The sequence below is a fragment of the Taudactylus pleione genome, unplaced genomic scaffold, assembly GCF_031769625.1.
Source record: "Taudactylus pleione unplaced genomic scaffold, aTauple2 ptg001929l, whole genome shotgun sequence".
Taxonomy (NCBI): Eukaryota; Metazoa; Chordata; class Amphibia; order Anura; family Myobatrachidae; genus Taudactylus; species Taudactylus pleione.
Window position 1 is genome coordinate 63,851 of NW_028286326.1, and position 8,439 is coordinate 72,289.

Genomic DNA, 8,439 nt, shown 5'->3' on the forward strand with positions numbered 1-8,439 from the left:
CTGACCACAATTTGTTAAAACTTTTACTTAAATGTATGACTAAGGGTTTGTAATGGATATATTTACAGTATAATACACATATTTTCCTTTCATTTCATGCAATCATGATGACAGAAAAATATTGATACTAAACCTTGTGTAACCATGCAAACATAGCTCAGTTGAGGTCTTAGTGATTTTTGCCATACACAGACTTTGCCGAAATAGCTCAGTTGGGAGAGCATAAGACTGAAGATTTAAAGGTCCCGGGTTTCAGCATGTTTGAGTACATTTTTTCTTTTTTCCTTGAGTAGTTATCAGTATTTAATTATTTCAAATGTAAACAACATCATTTCTTAACATAGTTGAGTATTCAGTAGTATCTTCTAAATGATGAGAATGTTTATTTAATAACTCGGTGCATAAATACAGCTTAAATATTGTTTTCATGTTGTAAGTCATGCTACTCTATTATGAAAATTTGAAGTAATCTAACAATGCTTCCTGACCACAATTTGTTAAAACTTTTACTTAAATGTATGATTAAGGGTTTGTAATGGATATATTTACAGTATAATACACATATTTTCCTTTCATTTCATTCAATCATGATGACAGAAAAATATTGATACTAAACCTTGTGTAACCATGCAAACATAGCTCAGGTGAGGTCTTAGTGATTTTTGCCATACACAGACTTTGCCGAAATAGCTCAGTTGGGAGAGCATAAGACTGAAGATTTAAAGGTCCCGGGTTTCAGCACGTTTGAGTAAATTTTTTCTTTTTTCCTTGAGTAGTTATCAGTTTTTAATTATTTCAAATGTAAACAACATCATTTCTTAACATAGTTGAGTATTCAGTAGTATCTTCTAAATGATGAGAATGTTTATTTAATAACTCGGTGCATAAATACAGCTTAAATATTGTTTTCATGTTGTAAGTCATGCTACTCTATTATGAAAATTTGAAGTAATCTAACAATGCTTCCTGACCACAATTTGATAAAACTTTTACTAAAATTTACGATTAAGCGTTTGTAATTTATATATTTACAGTGTAAAACACATCTTTTCTCTTCATTTCATGCAACCATGATGACAGAAAAATATTGATACTAAACCTTGTGTAACCATGCAAACATAGCTCAGCTGAGGTCTTAGTGACTTCTGCCATACACAGACTTTGCTGAAATAGCTCAGTTGGCAGAGCATTAGACTGAAGATCTAAAGGTCCCGGGTTTCAGCATGTTTGAGTAAATTTTTTCTTTTTTCCTTGAGTAGTTATCAGTATTTAATTATTTCAAATGTAAACAACATCATTTCTTAACATAGTTGAGTATTAAGTAGTATCTTCTAAATGATGAGAATGTTTATTTAATAACACGGTGCATAAATACAGCTTAAATATTGTTTTCATGTTGTCTGTCATGCTACTCTATTATGAAAATTTGAAGTAATCTAACAATGCTTCCTGACCACAATTTGTTAAAACTTTTACTTAAATGTATGATTAAGGGTTTGTAATGGATATATTTACAGTATAATACACATATTTTCCTTTCATTTCATTCAATCATGATGACAGAAAAATATTGATACTAAACCTTCTGTGACCATGCAAACATAGCTCAGGTGAGGTCTTAGTGATTTTTGCCATACACAGACTTTGCCGAAATAGCTCAGTTGGGAGAGCATAAGACTGAAGATTTAAAGGTCCCGGGTTTCAGCATGTTTGAGTAAATTTTTTCTTTTTTCCTTGAGTAGTTATCAGTTTTTAATTATTTCAAATGTAAACAACATCATTTCTTAACATAGTTGAGTATTCAGTAGTATCTTCTAAATGATGAGAATGTTTATTTAATAACTCGGTGCATAAATACAGCTTAAATATTGTTTTCATGTTGTAAGTCATGCTACTCTATTATGAAAATTTGAAGTAATCTAACAATGCTTTCTGACCACAATTTGATAAAACTTTTACTAAAATTTACGATTAAGGGTTTGTAATTTATATATTTACAGTGTAAAACACATCTTTTCTCTTCATTTCATGCAACCATGATGACAGAAAAATATTGATACTAAACCTTGTGTAACCATGCAAACATAGCTCAGGTGAGGTCTTAGTGACTTTTACCATACACAGACTTTGCTGAAATAGCTCAGTTGGCAGAGCATTAGACTGAAGATCTAAAGGTCCCGGGTTTCAGCATGTTTGAGTAAATTTTTTCTTTTTTCCTTGAGTAGTTATCAGTATTTATTTATTTCAAATGTAAACAACATCATTTCTTAACATAGTTGAGTATTCAGTAGTATCTTCTAAATGATGAGAATGTTTATTTAATAACACGGTGCATAAATACAGCTTAAATATTGTTTTCATGTTGTCTGTCATGCTACTCTATTATGAAAGTTTGAAGTAATCTAACAATGCTTCCTGACCACAATTTGATAAAACTTTTACTTAAATGTATGATTAAGGGTTTGTAATTTATATATTTACAGTATAAAACACATCTTTTCTCTTCATTTCATGCAACCATGATGACAGAAAAATATTGATACTTAACCTTGTGTAACCATGCAAACATAGCTCAGTTGAGGTCTTAGTGACTTTTGCCATACACCAACCTTGCCGAAATAGCTCAGTTGGGAGAGCGTTAGACTGAAGATCTAATGGTCCGTGGATCGATCCCGGGTTTCGGCATGTTTGAGTGCATTTTTTCATTTTTCCTTGAGTAGTGATCACAATTTAATTATTTCAAATTTAAACAACATCATTTCTTAACATAGTTGAGTATTCAGTAGTAACTTCTAAATGATGAGAATGTTTATTTATCAACACGGTGCATAAATACAGCTTAAATATTGTTTTCATGTTGTAAGTAATGCTACTCTAACTATTATGAAAATTTGAAGTAATCTAACAATGCTTCCTGACCACAATTTGTTAAAACTTTTACTTAAATGTATGATTAAGGGTTTGTAATGGATATATTTACAGTACAAAACACATTTTCTTTTCATTTCATGCAATCATGATGACAGAAAAATATTAATACTAAACCTTGTGTAACCATGCAAACATAGCTCAGTTGATGTCTTAGTGACTTTTGCCATACACAGACCTTGCCGAAATAGCTCAGTTGGGAGAGCGTTAGACTGAAGATCTAAAGGTCCCGGGTTTCGGCATGTTTGAGTACGTTTTTCCTTTTTTCCTTGAGCAGTTATCAGTATTTAATTATTTCAAATGTTAACAACATCATTTCTTAACATAGTTGAGTATTCAGTAGTATCTTCTAAATGATGAGAATGTTAATTTAATAACACGGTGCATAAATACAGCTTAAATATTGTTTTCATGTTGTCCGTGAAGCTACTCTATTATGAAAATTTGAAGTAATCTAACAATGCTTCTTGACCACAATTTGATAAAACTTTTACTTAAATGTGCGATTAAGGGTTTGTAATTTATATATTTACAGTATAAAACACATCTTTTCTCTTCATTTCATGCAACCATGATGACAGAAAAATATTGATACTTAAATTTGTGTAACCATGAAAACATAGCTCAGTTGAGGTCTTAGTGACTTTTGCCATACACCGACCTTGCCGAAATAGCTCAGTTGGGAGAGCGTTAGACTGAAGATCTAAAGGTCCGTGGATCGATCCCGGGTTTCGGCATGTTTGAGTGCATTTTTTCTTTTTTCCTTGAGTAGTGATCAGAATTTAATTATTTCAAATTTAAACAACATCATTTCTTAACATAGTTGAGTATTCAGTAGTAACTTCTAAATGATGAGAATGTTTATTTATCAACACGGTGCATAAATACAGCTTAAATATTGTTTTCATGTTGTAAGTAATGCTACTCTAACTATTATGAAAATTTGAAGTAATATAACAATGCTTCCTGACCACAATTTGTTAAAACTTTTACTTAAATGTATGATTAAGGGTTTGTAATGGATATATTTACAGTACAAAACACATATTTTCTTTTCATTTCATGCAATCATGATGACAGAAAAATATTAATACTAAACCTTGTGTAACCATGCAAACATAGCTCAGTTGATGTCTTAGTGACTTTTGCCATACACAGACCTTGCCAAAATAGCTTAGTTGGGAGAGCGTTAGACTGAAGATCTAAAGGTCCCGTGTTTCGGCATGTTTGAGTACGTTTTTCCTTTTTTCCTTGAGTACTTATCAGTATTTAATTATTTCAAATGTAAACAACATCATTTCTTAACATAGTTCAGTATTCAGTAGTATCTTCTAAATGATGAGAATGTTTATTTAACAACACGGTGCATAAATACAGCTTAAATATTGATTTCATGTTGTCCGTCAAGCTACTCTAACTATTATGAAAATTTGAAGTAATCTAACAATGCTTCCTGACCACAATTTGTTAAAACTTTTACTTAAATGTATAATTAAGGGTTTGCAATGGATATATTTACAGTTTAAAACACATATTTTCTTTTCATTTCATGCAATCATGATGACAGAAAAATATTGATACTTAACCTTGTGTAACCATGCAAACATAGCTCAGTTGAGGTCTTAGTGACTTTTGCCATACACCGACCTTGCCAAAATAGCTCAGTTTGGAGAACGTTAATCAGAAGATCTAAAGGTCCCTGGTTCGAACCCAGGTTTCGGCATGTTTGAGTGCATTTTTCTTTTCCCTTTTTTAGTGATCAGAATTTAATTATTTCAAATTTAAACAACATAATTTCTTAACATAGTTGAGTATTCAGTAGTATCTTCTAAATGAAGAGAATGTTTATTTAACAACACGGTGCATAAATACAGCTTAAATATTGTTTTCATGTTGTAAGTCATGCTACTCTATTATGAAAATTTGAAGTAATCTAACAATGCTTCCTGACCACAATTTGTTAAAACTTTTACTTAAATGTATGATTAAGGGTTTGTAATGGATATATTTACAGTATAATACACATATTTTCCTTTCATTTCATTCAATCATGATGACAGAAAAATATTGATACTATACCTTGTGTAACCATGCAAACATAGCTCAGGTGAGGTCTTAGTGATTTTTACCATACACAGACTTTGCCGAAATAGCTCAGTTGGGAGAGCATAAGACTGAAGATTTAAAGGTCCCGGGTTTCAGCATGTTTGAGTACATTTTTTCTTTTTTCCTTGAGTAGTTATCAGTATTTAATTATTTCAAATGTAAACAACATAATTTCTTAACATAGTTGAGTATTCAGTAGTATCTTCTAAATGATGAGAATGTTTATTTAATAACTCAGTGCATAAATACAGCTTAAATATTGTTTTCATGTTGTAAGTCATGCTACTCTATTATGAAAATTTGAAGTAATCTAACAATGCTTCCTGACCACAATTTGATAAAACTTTTACTAAAATTTACAATAAAGGGTTTGTAATTTATATATTTACAGTGTAAAACACATCTTTTCTCTTCATTTCATGCAACCATGATGACAGAAAAATATTGACACTAAACCTTGTGTAACCATGCAAACATAGCTCAGGTGAGGTCTTAGTGACTTTTGCCATACACAGACTTTGCTGAAATAGCTCAGTTGGCAGAGCGTTAGACTGAACATCTAAAGGTCCCGGGTTTCGGCATGTTTGAGTACGTTTTACCTTTTTTCCTTGAGTAGTTATCAGTATTTAAGTATTTCAAATGTAAACAACATCGTTTCTTAACATAGTTGAGTATTCAGTAGTAACTTCTAAATGATGAGAATGTTTATTTAACAACACGGTGCATAAATACAGCTTAAATATTGTTTCATGTTGTCCGTCATGCTACTCTATTATGAAAATTTGAAGTAAACTAACTGCTTCCTGACCACAATTTGTTAAATCTTTTACTTAAATGTACGATTAAGGGTAAGTAATTTATATATTTACAGTATAAAACACATCTTTTCTCTTCATTTCATGCAATCATGATGACAGAAAAATATTGATACTTAACCTTGTGTAACCATGCAAACATAGCTCAGTTGAGGTCTTAGTGACTTTTGCAATACACCGACCTTGCCGAAATAGCTCAGTTTGGAGAACGTTAAACTGAAGATCTAAAGGTCCCACGTTCAAACCCAGGTTTCGGCATGTTTGAGTGCATTTTTCTTTTTCCCTTTTTTAGTGAACAGAATTTAATTATTTCAAATTTAAACAACATAATTTCTTAACATAGTTGAGTATTCAGTAGTAACTTCTAAATGATGAGAATGTTTATTTAACAACACGGTGCATAAATACAGCTTATATATTGGTTTCATGTTGTTAGTCATGCTACTCTAACTATTATGAAAATTTGAAGTAATCTAACAATGCTTCCTGACCACAATTTGTTAAAACTTTTACTTAAATGTATGATTAAGGGTTTGTAATGGATATATTTACAGTATAATACACATATTTTCCTTTCGTTTCATGCAATCATGATGACAGAAAAATATTGATACTAAACCTTGTGTAACCATGCAAACATAGCTCAGGTGAGGTCTTAGTGATTTTTGCCATACACAGACTTTGCCGAAATAGCTCAGTTGGGAGAGCATAAGACTGAAGATTTAAAGGTCCCGGGTTTCAGCATGTTTGAGTACATTTTTTCTTTTTTCCTTGAGTACTTATCAGTATTTAATTATTTCAAATGTAAACAACATCATTTCTTAACATAGTTGAGTATTCAGTAGTGTCTTCTAAATGATGAGAATGTTTATTTAATAACTCGGTGCATAAATACAGCTTAAATATTGTTTTCATGTTGTAAGTCATGCTACTCTATTATGAAAATTTGAAGTAATCTAACAATGCTTCCTGACCACAATTTGATAAAACTTTTACTTAAATGTATGATTAAGGGTTTGTAATTTATATATTTACAGTATAAAACACATCTTTTCTCTTCATTTCATGCAACCATGATGACAGAAAAATATTGATACTTAACCTTGTGTAACCATGCAAACATAGCTCAGTTGAGGTCTTAGTGACTTTTGCCATACACCAACCTTGCCGAAATAGCTCAATTGGGAGAACGTTAAACTGAAGATCTAAAGGTCCGTGGTTCGATCCCGGGTTTCGGCATGTTTGAGTGCATTTTTTCTTTTTTCCTTAAGTAGTGATCAGAATTTAATTATTTCAAATTTAAACAACATCATTTCTTAACATAGTTGAGTATTCAGTAGTAACTTCTAAATGATGAGAATGTTTATTTATCAACACGGTGCATAAATACAGCTTAAATATTGTTTTCATGTTGTAAGCCATGCTACTCTATCTATTATGAAAATTTGAAGTAATCTAACAATGCTTCCTGACCACAATTTGTTAAAACTTTTACTTAAATGTATGATTAAGTGTTTGTAATGGATATATTTACAGTACAAAACACATATTTTCTTTTCATTTCATGCAATCATGATGACAGAAAAATATTAATACTAAACCTTGTGTAACCATGCAAACATAGCTCAGTTGATGTCTTAGTGACTTTTGCCATACACAGACCTTGCCGAAATAGCTCAGTTGGGAGAGCGTTAGACTGAAGATCTAAAGGTCCCGGGTTTCGGCATGTTTGAGTACGTTTTTCCTTTTTTCCTTGAGCAGTTATCAGTATTTAATTATTTCAAATGTTAACAACATCATTTCTTAACATAGTTGAGTATTCAGTAGTATCTTCTAAATGATGAGAATGTTTATTTAATAACTCAGTGCATAAATACAGCTTAAATATTGTTTTCATGTTGTAAGTCATGCTACTCTATTATGAAAATTTGAAGTAATCTAACAATGCTTCCTGACCACAATTTGATAAAACTTTTACTAAAATTTACAATAAAGGGTTTGTAATTTATATATTTACAGTGTAAAACACATCTTTTCTCTTCATTTCATGCAACCATGATGACAGAAAAATATTGACACTAAACCTTGTGTAACCATGCAAACATAGCTCAGGTGAGGTCTTAGTGACTTTTGCCATACACAGACTTTGCTGAAATAGCTCAGTTGGCAGAGCGTTAGACTGAACATCTAAAGGTCCCGGGTTTCGGCATGTTTGAGTACGTTTTTCCTTTTTTCCTTGAGTAGTTATCAGTATTTAAGTATTTCAAATGTAAACAACATCGTTTCTTAACATAGTTGAGTATTCAGTAGTAACTTCTAAATGATGAGAATGTTTATTTAACAACACGGTGCATAAATACAGCTTAAATATTGTTTCATGTTGTCCGTCATGCTACTCTATTATGAAAATTTGAAGTAAACTAACTGCTTCCTGACCACAATTTGTTAAATCTTTTACTTAAATGTACGATTAAGGGTAAGTAATTTATATATTTACAGTATAAAACACATCTTTTCTCTTCATTTCATGCAATCATGATGACAGAAAAATATTGATACTTAACCTTGTGTAACCATGCAAACATAGCTC